Source organism: Phalacrocorax carbo, chromosome 2, assembly GCF_963921805.1.
Source record: "Phalacrocorax carbo chromosome 2, bPhaCar2.1, whole genome shotgun sequence".
Taxonomy (NCBI): Eukaryota; Metazoa; Chordata; class Aves; order Suliformes; family Phalacrocoracidae; genus Phalacrocorax; species Phalacrocorax carbo.
Window position 1 is genome coordinate 46,713,527 of NC_087514.1, and position 13,397 is coordinate 46,726,923.

Genomic DNA, 13,397 nt, shown 5'->3' on the forward strand with positions numbered 1-13,397 from the left:
ACAAGCTGTAACAGTGTGCCAGAAGATGCCCAAACCTGACTGGGTCTGACTGACCTGTTGCTCTGGCCTGCTTATACTTCCCAGATCTAACCTGGCCCTGTAAAGGAACAAGGTAGAAGTCTGCATGAACCTGCTTACTTCTGCTGGAAGGAAACCTCGGCACCTGAGCTGAATGCTAGGGACATCAAGAGTTTTCAGTTGCTGTGGTGTGTGCACTTTATTCTATGTAGGTGATACCTTTATCCTATCACTTCACCAAAATTAAGCCTGAAGGAATCAGAAATTCTTTGTTTACATTAACAGGGTAAAGGACCACCATCTTCCATTCCTTAGCTAACATGCGCAAGTTTCTTTTAGGTGTCCATGTCATGGTAAGCTCTGAACCTCTATAAAAAGTTACAGTGTTTAAGACTGGTTTTCCCACTCCTGATTCCAAGTATCTGCTTGCGGTACCATCAAATATATGGTATGGCACAAGTTGTCAGTGATTTCCAGGGTCGCCATGGGAATGAAAACTCATCTTTTCAAGTTAATATGTACCAGCTACAAAGGATCAACGTTAGTATTTTAGCACAGTTTTAGAGACTCCATTAAAGAAAGGATGCGGATGCAGTAGGACAAGGTCCAGAACTCTGTCAACTGCAACAAAGCTATGCAGTCACCATCACCAGACTGAGCAACACCCAGGTATTTAAAAGCTGAACATCCACTTTTTTTCCTTCTTCCTAGTGTTAAAGAAGCAGCTTATTGTCTGGGCTTTATCTGTTTATGACTGTGCATCTGTGTATATGTATGACAATAGGAATTCTCAGAGCGAGCCAAACTGAGAAAGATGGATTGGTCCGATGTCTGGTTGTCCGTGGGTGTGTCCACACCAGTCCTGCAGTTCAGATCAGTGGTGTAGTTTTGAAGCAAATCTCTCAATCTTCCCTGTACTTTGATTTGGATTGTGGAACAGCCTTCTGAGCTCACAAAATGGATTCTTTCTGGATGAAACTAAACCTGAAGATGTGCTTCAACTGCTAAAAGGTGTGGTCGAGATGGTGCTAAAAGGTCCACCATGCCCAGCCTACAGCCCACCTTGAGTAAAACCCCACAATGCATATAGCAGACATGTTTTTGTCAGAACCACAGTCCTGTGGCTTGGCAAGTCTGTCTTCCGTACACATGAACCCACCCGCACGCTTTGTTAGCTCCATTATTTCAGAAAGATGTATTACTGTGGAAGGCCAGGAACACAGAAAGACAGACAAATTCTCCCAGTTATACAGCAGTGCAGACATTTTGAAATGGACTCTGGAAGCAGTGGCACAGGAAGGAAATCACCAAACTATGATGTTAATGGTACCCAGCAAGTACTCCACAAGGCTCTTGATGTGAATATGTGTTAATAATAAAGCCCCTACCAGCCTACAACCAACAATGTTCGCACAAGTCTTCTCGACAGCTGCAGATGTATTGATTCTTTGACATATTCATTACTGGTGCCACAACAGATATATGGGAATCTCAAAGCAGACTGACATCACATTCACCTAACTGCTACCTTGGAGGAGACAACCCTTGATTTAGTTTAAGGTTTAAATGATAGTTTGTGACCCAGCTTCTAATTTTGATTACACCATGGGATCATGATGGTAATCAAAAGAAAATAAAGGAAAAATATTAAAACTCAAAGAGAAGACTTAAAACCAGGAGAACTGAAAAGATGATTGAAGAGGCTTACTAGGAGTTGAGATGAGGCTGAGAGAGCTGAAGACCCTCATGAAAGAATGGTAAGCTATTTTTTCCTTAACCACCTGTTCCATCTTTCTGTACTCAGTCTCTCTGGATTATTTATTAGTTCAAACAAAATGCGACTGATTTCTATTTACTGCTTCAAACCGCTTGTAAGTGTCAGTCTACATTCTTAAAATTTATCATTCAAGTATCCAGATACACACCTACATGTGTCTACTGTGCGTATTCTTTAAAATGTCTCACAAAGGGTTCCTTTAATCTTTACTAAACAATTGGATTGGTTTAATTGCACTACTTAGGATACTCAGATTCTGCCTATTAATTTTTAAAATGTCTTCTTTTTTTACCACTGTAATCTCATCTATACATAGAAATCAATGTATGATCCCCCTACCCAGCAAATAGTAAAGTTAATATGCATTGCAGTTCTTGAACTGAGTTGTTCTGAACACCAACAGAGATTACTACGGACAAACAGAGTGAGGAACAATAAAAGATAATGCTATAATGTAAGTGATTATAATGATAAAGCATCTGACTGCTCAAGGTTTACCATCTGGCTTTCTTGCTCATTTTGGGCACCTGCTATAATCACAAAGTAGGTTCTCGGGCTAACTCTAAGTGAACGTACAAGAAGGGTGCAAGAAATTCCTCAAGATCAAAAGTAAAAATTATTTAAGACAATGACAAAATAACAAAAAGTAGCATGACAACTGAAGCATAGACATGAATCACTGAGATTTCATACAGCTACCAAGACTGTAGTGCAACTAGCAGCAAAACCTATCAAATAGTGGAGAGATCAGAAAGCTATGCAAGAACAGGTAGCATGAGGAGACCAAGATATCTGAGAAGGCACAAGCTCACACTGTCAGAAGCAGAAAGCTCTTTGCAGGGCATGTCTGTATTAAAGACAGGAACCAGACTGTGAAGTATGATATTACTAGAAAGAACTCCTGGATTCTACTAAGGCAGATACAATTACAAAAAGCTGACCGTAAAATGAGTAGATGTTCTTACTACACTGATACATGTTGTACCAACATGCTTCCTGGAAAGCTGCGCAACATTCACGCATGATTTTTTTTTTTTTTTTAAAGTTTGGGGACAGAATCTTCACAAAAAGGTACGTTCCGTGCCCCATCCAAACTAGAAAAGAGTCAAGCAGCAGTGGATTGTAGAACGGTTTATCTGGAGTCAGGCAATCCAGTTGAGGCATGCCCACCCAGGTCAGATGACACATCTATCTAAAGGGGCACAAGCAAGGCTCTTGGCCTGAATTTACTGACAGGTGGCTAGAAATAATGTAAGGCCTATATTATTTTTCCCAGTGTAGTGGTGGGTGCCAGGACACAACCAATGAAAAGATGCTTATGCAACGCTTAAAAGAAACTATGCAGCTGCTATAAAATCTTGGAGGGAACTGGCAGATATGGGTAGGAGAACAGCTTTGTCTTGGAGATGGGAAGCTGGAAAGGTTAGAGTCATTAGTAAATGTGGATTTGATCAGGAAATTTTGTGATAGATGCGCAGCCGACAATTATCTCTGTCCACAAAAATCATCATCAACAGCTCACATGCAGGGACTGTATTTCCATTAAAATGACAGACTGGGACTTTTTCACAGCGGTGAGCTAATAAATGAGCTCACTGCACATCATGGAAACAGCCTTGTCCTATGTTCCTGTATTTCCTCCGCAGAAGTATCCTTTTTCTCTTTGTTGTTGTCAGATCAGGACCCTGCAGGACATGAACCATCAACTCAGTCCCAGGGCAAAAATTGAGGAGAGCAGTTAACTACAAGAGGGAAATGTACTCCCTCAGGGAAGCTGCACATCAGTTATTCTCAAGCTAGACACTGTAGGGTTGCTGTAAGAGGGTGGTGCTTGTTTGGCGTTTGTTTTGGGGTTTTTTTTTGGGGGGGGGAGTTGCAAAATGTGCTGGTTCATACCACAGGTTGAAATATTATTAGCATTGTGTTTAGAGGTAGTCTGCAGATCATTCATTGTTACATAGTTCACTACTAAGATGTAAAAAGGGCTCTAACCATTCTATGCGCAGAGGTACAGAGCTGTGAATGAAGAACAGCTGATATCAAATTTTAGAAATTAGAAGCAAGTGTAGAAGAGTTTTTATAAATTTGTATTCCATTTATGATACTCTCTGGGACAGTGCATACATTGGAGATGATCCCACAGTACTCAGTGCTTGTTCAGCAGAAAACCAATATGCACACACGAGACATTTGTTGAAAAAATACGTACTGAATGTAAAACAAAAAAAACCCCTGAACTTTGCCCCTACAATCTTATCACCAAAACTGTATTTTGAGGGGTGGTAGAGCTCAGAATGACTCCTCCCTCACTCTAGTTTCTGTCTAACATTAGCAGAAAACAGTATAGGGCACTTTCTGCTCAGGAAGAAAATGCACAGACAATTACTTGTGAAGTGACTGCTAAAAACAAGGGAGAACAAAACCCAAGCACCAAGCTTCTACAATGATCTCGTAACGGCAGCAATCAAATACCTGGCTACATTTCTGCTCCAACAATTGGAGCTGCAGTCCCACCTCAGCAGAAGTGAGGAATACATGTGAGTAGGTGCCAGCTGAGTTTCAGTCTCAGATACTTCAGTATCTCCCACCCTGAAGGCCATTTTTGAACTGCAGCGGTGGTAAAAGCCTTCCTGCCTGAACTCCTTAAGGTTCCTTTACAACAACACACTTACTGGGGAAACAGAGAAGTGTCTGTATTTTAGCAAAACAACCTGTTTTCCAAGTTCTAAAAATAGAAAAGAAAAAAAAATATTAAAAGTGTCTGTCATTTTGAAACCACTGCAAGCATTTCATCCTAAGCAACACAGCCTCCCCTCCTTGCTAAAAATAAAACGGTACATTACAGCAACATTTTTTGCTGGCTTCAGCCAAGGACTTGAAAACCTCCCCCCAGCCCAGCCCGGCCCTAAGCCGTGAGTCAGCACTTCTCAGCATTTCTGGAAATTCCTCAGCGGAGCATCCACCCTGTAGCAGGAAGCTGCTTGTCCACTTCAGCCAGTACCAGGAAACAGGCTGGCGGTCACGGGCCTCACCTGAGCTGGGGACATAGCTCAAGAAAACTCCAGCAAAACTACCAAACGCTCCCCATCCTGCCAGCTTCCCGCAGCCCACTCTCCTCCCCAGAACACACTGCCCGGGGAATAAGCTTGCCTCACTCCTTGGTCAGCAGACAAATACAACTTCAGGCAGTGCTGATGAATAGGAAAATACAAGACTAATTAGAAAAACAAAAATCATGTCGGACAAGGACACTGACATGGCTCTGTAGTGCCATTTAAATCCTATGTGCTCTTCCACCCCGAACACACAGGAAGCTGCACTCCACCAGCCCCAGGCAGGATCTGTCCCCTGCCTGCAGAAGTCTGAATTTTTAAAAAGCAGAGCTGTGCCCCAGCAGGTAAAGAGGGGACTCTCCAGTGGGGTACAGAGAAATCGGTTACTTTCCCCTCTCAAGATGATGAAGCAGCCAGGGGTTTAGGGCATTGCCATGCCTGTGAGTTAAAGGAAGACACGACTGCAGCTCCCTCTCTCCCTCTTGCAGTCCTTGCTTTACACAGAAAATCTTACAACCCCCATACAACAGAACCTCGTGATGGGAAGACACCTCAAATCTGCCTGTGTCTGTACAGGCTATGGCGCCGTCAGGTTATCTCATCCCCACTGACACACAAACCAGGAGTCCCCACGGAAGCTCTTGGTGGTCAATACTCCCAACCGTGTACAACCCCCAAGGTGGAGACCCTGCTCTTGAAACCGAGATGTAACGTGCACTTGGGTCTGTCTTTAGATATAAAGCAGTTATTTCATGAGTACTGCCTGTAGTGAACGCAGTTCCTACATTATTCACCTCAGAGAGAGCACCTACTCTTGTTGTGCTTTAAACACGTTTTGACAGGGACATTAAAGAGAGAGTTAAGGGAATAGGAAGTACTTTGTGAACAAGAGTAATTGCATGTTCTGACCTCTCCAGCTTACATCATACACATTATCCAACAACCACAATTCAAGAAGGAAACCAAATTTAAAGATACTAATTTTCAGCAGAAAACATATTAAAACTAACAGAAGAACAAGACAAATATTGACTGTTTCCCTACGTGTTTCTTGCTTTCATGTATGTGGCTATCCTCCCAGAAAAATCTTGGTTATTGGGGTTTTTGTTTGTTTTTTTTTGTTTGTTTTTTGTTTTAAATCTACATTGATATAAAGGAAGCTGCCTAAAGTCGGGTACAAAAAAAAAAATCTGTTTTTCTCAACTGTTTTTAAATACAGAGCAATGAGATTAAAGTGAGGCAGATAGCCAAATACCTCAGCCATCACAGTCATTAATAAACGCATTTAACATTCGTGCAGCTTTCGAATGCAGAACATCTGGTTCCAATTCCCAATCTGGCTTTTAATAAAAGTGCCTCCCCCACAATACTTTTATTATAAAGTGTTCTTTTCCTCCTCGCACACTCTCCCCCCCGCCCCTTTTTCTTTTTTTTTTTTTTTTTTTTTCTTTTTGGAAGCTGCTGTTCCTTCCTTCGTGCTGGAAGCCACCTGACCATTGCCAGGAAGAGGAATGCAAAACATTCCCAGGAGCAGCTCCTGACGTCAGGGCAGCAGCATTCCTCCTCCTCCTCCTCCTCCTCCTCTCCGCCACGGCCCGCCACCACCGCCCGGCCCGGAAAGTCCAGGCCTGGGCCCGGCGCCGGGGGCCTGCCAGCAGCTGCCGCCTGCCCTGAGTCACCCCAAAAGCTCCCCGCCGTTAAAGTCAGAGGCAGACACGGCAGCCACCGAGTTTTTGGTCCTGCAAAACCAGCGTTTATTTAAGAGACTGTATCATTCCTGCTTTCCCCACAACTACAGACCTTAAATAAACCCAGGAAAGGGTGACGGTGCCCCTGCCGGGTGTCCCTACATGGGCCCAAGCCACTCCAGAGCCACTCCACGTACCCCTCCTCCTTGCCCTTAAAGAGGAGTTTCTGCTTCGGATAAGCTTCGGGTCCCTGGTAGGTTTAAATCAGCTTAGACACTGACCCTCATGATTCTTTCATTTTACTTCTCATTTCTTCACACGAAGGCATGCTGCCAAAGGATGCCAAGAAAAAAAGTGATGCGCTGTTACGGGGTGGCTTGTTTTTTCATTTTTAAGACATTCCCAAGAGATCATGACGTGATAAGGATAACTTAGGCAGCCGGCCTTCATCAAACACAGCTCTGGAACTTCTTGGTTCTGAATCTTCTTGGTTCTCTTTTCATAAAATATCTACCTTCTAACGCATGACAAAATGAGACAGATGGGGTGGGATTTCAACTCTGCATATCTCTTTAATTTCATTTATCAGAACACACTAACAATAAATAGCATTATTTTATTCTACTCTTAAACTAACTGTTAGCTAAAACTATACAAGAGAGATTTTTGGCTGAGTTGCAGTCAAGTGAGTTTACTCCTTTCAATATGTTAGTCCAGTTAGTCTGACATTTTTGGGACATAAATTTTTAAAATTCTATAAAATGTCCTGCCTGGGGGAAAAAACCAATCTCTGCATATTTTAATAAACTACTGTATCAAAGGCAGTGAAAAATAAAAAGAAACAGTAGTTGTTACCAAATCCATGATGAAGCTGAAGGAGAGTTCCCCCATTCCTCCACGCCAAGGGAGCGGGAAGGTAGGTTAGGGATTATGAAATAAAAGAGAATATGGAAAAACCTTCATTTCTAGAAGAGGTGAAGAAAGAGCTCTTCAAGAAATTCATTTCATGTGTCTCTAATCATACAATAAAAAGTTTAAAATATGTAGTCTCATCACTCCAAAATCAACAAAACCCTAACATGTAGATGTTAGTTTAATCATTATTTTCCAGGGAATTCAAAAGAAGCCAAAACTCATCCTGAATAGCTAAGGAGTATGACTGGTGGCAGTGAAGTATTCACATGTATCACTTTCCCCCAAAATATTTACATAATGAATATAAATGTCTGGATGTTGACTAACCACAACCAAAAAAATAAAGATCTAGAAACACCAAGCAAGACAGTTACATCATTTCCAATATTCATCGTAATTAATCAGCTATGTGCTGTTAGGGTTATTCTATCTGTTCAGCTGTAGTCCTACACATCAAGATCCAGATGGCTCCCAAACCTGCAGGTGGTCTGTCAGTACCAGTTCTCCAGCTTCTTGATCCATTTGTGGCAATTTAAGAAATAAAAAAAAAAATGTTTGTGTTGCGTTTTCTCCTCATGTAGGGACTTGTTACTAAAAGGTCAAACAAATATGTCTACCCTCTGACCAACCTTATGCTATCTATGACTTTTTTAAGGAAACCAGCTCTCTGAAACACCGCATGGTAAGCAAACACATTGCTTTCCTAGCAAAAAGCCTGCAAGCACTGGTTACACCAGCTGGCCACATCTGACCAGCTAGAAAATCCAAAACCACCTTTTTTTTCCCCCTCTTCTCCAGAGGTCACAAACATTCATATGATGTATCATCTAAGCAAACTGTTATTGTTGGAAAACGTGACAACAAGAAGACTCATTAATTTTGTTTTGTAAAACTTGATGGGGACCTGGAAAAGCACTAGTCAGCTTACTGCAGCCAGTGGCTGCTGAGAAAAAACCAGCTGATCTGTGCTTTTATATACACATACACAAATTTAACTATTCACTGAAGTCAACAGCCAGCCAGCAGTATACCTGATGATTAAAACAGTACCTTTTTCTTCATCTTTTGCAACAAAATGAAAGTGCAAGAAGTTTCTATCACTGAAAACAGAAGTAGGAGGAAATATAATGAAAATACTGTATTACCTAAATAATCTAAAAGTAGTGGCTCAGTAGAACTGGTCAATTTTCTAAGCTAAAAGGCAAAGAAACTGAAATATGTCCTCAGTAGCTTCTAAAATTAAGCATGAGCTTAAGGTGGCCTGCAGTCATTGAAGAATAGTATATGCTTTTTGGTTCTTGACATTTTCTATTTTTTATTTTATATTATATACAGAGATAGATATACACAGGGGTTTTTTTCAGCTCTCTATTAGGGATTTAAAATTTCCTTTTTTCTTCAAAAATTATTTTTTAAAATTTAAATAAACTTCCCTTTATCAAAATGTAAATACATGCAAATCATACTAGGTAACTTCTGAGAAGCAGACTTTAGAATTTCTGAAAGATGAACATTTTAAAACATTTGACTATTTAATCCCTAGTGTTGAAGCCTGGATGGGGATTAGAATGGGCACAGCTTACATAAGTGATGAGAACCGGGGTGTGTTCTCAGCTTCCCCGAAGCTTAAATTCATTCTCCTTTGCTGTGCTTTAGCTGCTTATTCATTCTATTATTCTATTATCACCAGGAATAACGTTGGGATGCCAAAAGCTGGATGAAGTCACAGTGAGAACTTTCTTCTATGTATGGTACATAGAATGAAGCTTCAGGTGTGTTTCAGGAGGCTGCCTCAAGAACCTGTGACTCAGGAGCCTTGTACCAAGCACACAGTTGGCCAAGTCATGGCCAACTTTCTCCTGGCAAAACCTGGCAAGTGATTTGATCTCCATCCATTGATCTCCACAGATGAAGTGAACGCTAGATTGGAAATTCAGCCTCAAAAGACTACAGACACTTTAATGAAAAGATTATTCTTCACCAGAAGAGCAACACAGAGTGATACGTATTTGCTACCAGCTGGCAGAACCACAGCAGTTTGCTTGGCTTCTAGAGGAAGAAGCATCTTTCTTTTCTTGAACTTACAGAAAAGAGTTACATTCATGAGTAACAAGATTTAGAAAACAATGTATGCTGAGAAAAAGAGGTCAGAAAATTGACACAGAGATCAGTAAGAAAAGTCTCTTCTCCTGGTGACTTCTCCGTATCTTTATTCCTTACACTGCCATTTGAATGGATAACTCTTTTTCTGCAAGACTAAAATTTTAGTTGATAGCAGTGTGCTTTGTAACACCTGAAATTCTTTTCACTGCAAAGCATCGGATGCAGGGAAAAAAACCCCTTTATTTCATAGGTTCATTTTGACATCTGGTAAGTGAAACAAGCCCAGGCACCAGCTACTAATGATGCACAGTCCTGTTTACACAGGGCTAAGAGCAGAGCCCCCTGGAACCAAAACTCCCCGAGGTTTTGCAAGGCAGTACTGGGAAAAGGTGGCAATTTCTTCACAGCTTCTCACCTTTGCGCACAACCTACACAAACTCTCTTCTGAAGTCTGTCTGTTCTTCTGTGAAGTACACTCCCTCCCCTCTTCCCTCCAGTTTTTCCTTTCATGCGTCTGTTTTCTGCTGCTGGCTGGTCCTGGCAGTGGAACTGCTGAACAACAGGAGCGGGTCCAGCCCTGTTGCTGACTCAGATCTGAGAGCCTGTGCTCATCAGATTTCACTGCATCGTTCCAGATTTCAGTACCCAAAAAAAGGTCAGATACTTACCTAACCAAACTTCCTGAGGGTGAACTGTCCCTAGCACTAAGATACTTCGAGGGCCCAATATGCGCTTAAGCAAGAGCCCATCAGCAGGCAGGAGACAGCATGCCAACTGCACTTAAAGCAATACCTACCTACAGAACTTCAGCTTGGCCTGACTGGGTAAATTACCCAGTTAATTGCCTCGGTATTCATATTTACATTCAAAAAAAAGGATATGCAGATCTGAGGTCAAATTATTAGGCTGTTCCATTAAAAAAATTGGTTTAGGCAAATGGACTTCAGAAAACTTCTTTTGTAATGTAAAATGGAAACATCTGTACATAAATTTTGGGAGTTATTTGTATGTTAGGTTTATTGATATAATTATGCCATTACTAAGCTGTTTACTGTTTCAGGCTCCTAACAGCTATGAGGGCTCTTGTTTTCTCTTTCCAAACCAAAGGGAAAGAAAACTTCTAAATGTGTTTATTTCCACATTCTATATTTTCACATAGCACCTACTTCCTTTAATGTGAAAATTTTGTGATCACAAAGCTTTTGCCCCTATTTGTTTAGCTTTATGGCTCAGACAGCCATATTATTATTATCACAACAGTACGAGACCACATTACTTAAAAGTGTTTAAAGAAAGTCCAATGCGTAGTCTCAAGATTAAGTATTTCTTCATATTCACTTTATTCTTAAAGCAATAAGAAGACTGATACTGCAATTACTATAAAAAGAAATAATTATAAAAATTACAGCAGTAATAACCCACCGTATCTTAAATTGTTTCCTCTTCAGAGTTGGAGATCATTGGTTTTCCAGTTGCAATTTTGAAAAGTGAAAGTCTCCCACGCAGCTCAGCAAAACAGATTTAGTAAAAGAAAGCTTTCATTGGCTTGTCATTTGATTTGGAGAGACAGAATATAGCAGATTCTGCCAGACAAACTGCTCAGTACCCCAACTCGTTTCTGAAAGCCTGTCATCACTCTTTTGTAATACTAAGGACCCATTATCTAGGGTTCCCCTGGACAATTGCTGGACCATTTGCACAACAGAGTGAAGAGCTGTGGTAGGCAAAGTATCCATACAGCAACAAATTTTGCTACTCAGCAAACAGTTTAACAGAGACCAAAGCAGTATTAGAAGCCTTCAGTGCATATTTAATGCAGTGAGTAGCATCCCCAAGAAATACACCAGTCAGGAAGGGGACACACATCTACAACTTTACAGACTGATTATTTAAACTCCTATAAATTGTACAGCATTAGGCACCTAAACTCTGCCTTCCTTCCTTCCTTCTGAAAAAAACAATAAGTAACTAAAGAAGTGCAACAAAAATTGTCATCTGTATGGCAAATAAAGTTAAGTAGGAGGGTGGGGGATTACAAGGTAATGTCATACTATTTGCTCTCTGCTTACCGTAAAGTACGTCAAGATTTTGTATTTTTTTGCCCCACTTGACCTCCTAAATGGAAGAAATCCATTACATCTTGTCCAAGAGGCTTAGGTAAGGAACACAGAATGAGAGGTGAACCCAGTAATTAAATATGGTGAAAGGTTCCATGATAATTTTAAATCAATGATGGACTTACCACAGCAGAACCAAGAGACTAGAGTCCAGAGGAAAGCAATGGGATAACATACACATAAACTTGTGTACTTTCCTTCGAGGGTGGAGAACTAGCATTAGACAGAATAAAATATTAAAATCACAAGACACAAAAGTCTGAGGATCATTTGAGGTAGTTAAAAAGATTCAAGGAGTTAGTTGAAATAAGAAAAGAAAAGAAAAACATCTCCACCAGACCCAGGAATGGTCTGTTAGACTTTCAACAGGTTAAAAGCCTGTCATAGCCAGGCGGTACCTCTTAACAAAATCCGTGGCATGCAGGGAAGTTCTCAGTTTCTCCCCTGGCAAGCTCACTTCAAAGCAAAGTTTGTAAACATCTTGAGGGGAGGGGGCCAGAAAATTACAGTGGGTTTCAGAAACATTCACAAGTGTTTTGCAGAAATGAAACTTCAGTCAAGGAGATCAGTTTTGCTCACCGGGTGGAGGATGGTTCCTGAGTATGCAGGTCAATGAGAACCAGCACGGAGAAGTCTTTAAGGGTGTTAAACTAAATGGCACATGGCCTTCTTCAGCATTATGAAGGAGAAAGTTGTGTAAACAGCGTGGTGACAGCCTCACGCACATCCCTACATTCAGAACACATACTGTACCAAGTTATTAAAAGTTGTTCAAAAGTAATGGAGCACGAAACTGAGCAAATCCCCCTTTTACAGACCCTTAACTTCACGGATATGAAACTTTGATGCCAGAAAAAGTTCTGGACACATAAGCTCTGAGGCTATCTTGGAGAGATCAGTCACCCGAGAGCAGTTTTAGCTGGTCTTCTGCTGACAACATTGCCACCTTCCGCAGGCGGTGGGAAGGGCAGGGCAGGGCAGGGCAGGGCAGGGCGGGGCGGGGCGGCAGCGAGCCCGGCCCAGTACCTGCACCCGAGGGGCTCAGCCAGCCTCCCACCGCCCCGGGGAACTACTCTGGAAACAGGGCTTTCCCACCGCTGCGCTGTGTACAATGATTCCTGTTGGTAAGCATTTCTCAAAGAGAAATACATGTCTTTAATGTCACGTTCACAATGCTACCTGCAGTGCTCCTGCCCTTCTAGGTTCAGCCCCGGCCCGTGCCCAGCTGCATGACAGTTTGGTTGGGTCTTCTGTGCCGCCACAAGCCCACACTGTCCAATGTATTGCTCAACAACCCTAGTTTAAAATATTTTATTTTCCAAGCAAATTATTTAACTGATTAGTGCAAGCACAGTCCCAAAACAACTGGTCTGGTACAACGGTGGGACAATGAGCGCAGCACACAGAAGGCAAATACAATAAAGGGAAAGCATTCTTCACCACAGAGTAAAATAAACATAGTATTGAATGCGTCACCGATGTGACTGCTCGTGTCACTTCCAGAATAGCTGAGGGAGCCAAAGAGAGCCAAAGCAGAAGTTAAGGGGACAAGAGTGCTGCTCTCTCCATGTCCAGACTGAGGACCTCTCATTCCAGACTCCAGCCCTAATGCATTTGATTACCATCATGCCCAGTTTCAGTCAAGAGTGATAACAAACCACGTGTGCTACTCTGACTTCTAGGCTTTCATAAGGTAGGGTTTACACGTCAATATATGCATTTTATT

General features: G+C 41.7%; 1 protein-coding gene across 4 annotated transcripts in view; it reads right to left on the reverse strand.

Moving 5' to 3' along the window:
* Positions 1-13,397, reverse strand: part of SPIDR (scaffold protein involved in DNA repair) — a 210,085-nt gene that overhangs the window by 101,426 nt on the left and 95,262 nt on the right. The window lies entirely within an intron of this gene.